General features: G+C 37.7%; 1 pseudogene; it reads right to left on the bottom strand.

The window, feature by feature from the left end:
* Positions 1 to 263: 263 nt before the first annotated feature.
* On the bottom strand, positions 264 to 976 carry LOC100756961 (annotated as a pseudogene).
* Positions 977 to 2,525: the final 1,549 nt, after the last annotated feature.

Raw genomic sequence — 2,525 nt, 5'->3', positions numbered from 1 at the left:
CCAACAAGAACCTGCTTTAAATTTCCATGCCAATTTACAACCCCCAGACTGTACCAGCCAAGGTTAGTGGCTACTGAAAATACCACCAGCACAGAGCTATCTAAAGACACATTCAGTAGTGTATTTACTATACAAAAAAGACACTGTACAGTTTCAAAACAAATCTTACACAGCCTTACATTTCAATTTTTTTCTTTAAAAGGAGTGAGTTGTGTACAGGGGGGTTAAATGCTTTATAGACAAAAAACTGCGCTAGAATCAACTTATTCATCATCATCTTCTTCATCTTCGTCTTCCTCTTCTTCCTCCTCCTCCTCCTCATTTTCCTCTTCCTTCTTTTTCTTGCTCTTTTCTGCCTTAACCACCCCCTTTTTCGCTGCATTGGGTTTTCCTTTAGCTCTGTAAGTAGGAATATTCTTTTCGTGCTTCTCCTTCAGCTTGGCAGCCTTCTTTTCATAGGGCTGCTTGTCATCTGCTGTTCCACAGCTCTCCCTGTTTCTTTGCAACGTCACCAATGGATAAGCCTGGGTGTTCTCCTTTGATTTTTGGACGATACTCAGAATAGAACAAGAAGGTCGAAGGAGGCCTCTTGGGTGCATTGGGGTCCTTGAACTTCTTTTTGGTCTCCCCTTTGGGGGGGGGGATGTAGGTTTTCATTGCATAACGAGCCTTGTCAGCCTTTGCCATGTCTTCAAATTTCCCCTTTTCTTTAGCAGACATTGTCTTCCACCTTTCTGCACTTCTTCGAGATCTCTGAGAAGTTGACAGAAGCATCCAGGTGCTCCTTCTTGTGTTCTTCCCGGCAAGTTTACACAAAGAATGCATATGAAGAAATTTTGCCTCTCGGCTTCTTAGGATCTCTTTTGCCTACATTTAGTTGATTTTCGTCCGCGAGGCACAGAGTCGCCCAGTGCCCTTCCGGCTCGTGCTTGTCCCGGAGCTGTCTCTCTGATTTTTTACTATATGTAAAAAACATCAATCTTTCTTTCTCAAGTAAACCATATTACTATACCTTCCTTCTTACTAGCTGCGGGATGTAACACAGTGTGCTTAAAGCATGTTTGGATTTAGGTTAATAAAAATACTACTCAAAATAGCAAAATATTCATTAAGGTGAATCATTTCAATCTACTTTGTATATTATACATCATGGTGATTACATTTACTAAATATAAATTACACTTGAAATTGCTAAGATAGATTTAACTACAAAAAGTAAAGCAATGCATATATTAACATTAAATTCAGCTGTTTCACAAGGTATTCAATATATAACTAAGACTTGGATATATTTGTTATCAACATATCAAAATAACATATGATACACCTTTATATATGTAAAATTTAATTATCAATTAACAAATTAATTAACTTAAAGAATTAACAAATAGATTAAAGTCAACTAATATTTTGCCCCTGGCTTGGTTGGCGGATCAGTCTATTTTGTTTTAATAAATTTTCTCAGACCAGTTACTTACAGTTAACTGTAAGTTTCAACAATGCAAAATTAAGTATCCTCAATGTAACAATGATGAAGATGGCATGTATGGTTGTCTTGACTGAATATTATGAAGGAGTAGGGTGAGACTATCAAAGTATCTCCTGTGAATAGCAAAGATGCCATAACAAGTGCTAATAAAATTATAAATATTGTATTAAGTTATTATAAGATATATCAGTTCAAATCAATCAACTATCTGGATGTATGACTTTTCCTGGAGAGATGAGAATAAGCATCTTCATCTCCTACATGGCACCAATGGTATTTCAAAGAAATGATCCCACCAAAATCTAACTTGGGGAGCCAATGACTTTGTGAGGGGTCATGTACATGAGCATGTGTGAGGGTTACTTGCAAGAACATCCAGCACTGGTAACGACTCACATGGCTGCATCCCAGGAGCTTTGCAAACAGTTTAGAGGCAGCTCCAATAAGAAACTTAGTTTTCCCGCAACTGCTACTCTTTCCCAAGATTACCAAGCCCTAGAGCTTCCCTGCCTGCCTTTAGGAAGAAACCTTTCTGTTCTATATAAGAGTATAATATCTTCGCAATGAATAGGAGTACAATTCAGAGGAGTGATCATACAATAACTGAGAGCTTCTGTCTAGGCTTAAAAATTCACCTTACTGGGAAGAGCTAAAATGGAATGGATTTAAATACACATTACAGGGGAGCTTTCCTTTCCTCAATTACTGGGTAAATTTCAACCCCCCTCTTTTATTTCTTCCTATTCCAATATTTGGGGTTTTCCTTACTCCCTATCTCTTGTCTTCGTTTTCACATTATCTTCTCACCAACTCATCCAACATTGTCTCATAGGACTTTCTGAGACTGCCAAAAAGAAAAGATGTCTATGTCTTTCTCTCTTCTCTACATCTCCTCTATGTCCCCTCCCCACTCTTTCTCAAATTCATGACCTCTTCTTTATCATTGTTACATACATATATGTAACACACACACACACACACACACACACACACACACACACACACACACACACACATATATATATATATATATATT

This window comes from Cricetulus griseus, chromosome 4 (assembly GCF_003668045.3).
Source record: "Cricetulus griseus strain 17A/GY chromosome 4, alternate assembly CriGri-PICRH-1.0, whole genome shotgun sequence".
Taxonomy (NCBI): Eukaryota; Metazoa; Chordata; class Mammalia; order Rodentia; family Cricetidae; genus Cricetulus; species Cricetulus griseus.
This window is presented reverse-complemented; position numbering and strand designations above follow the sequence as displayed.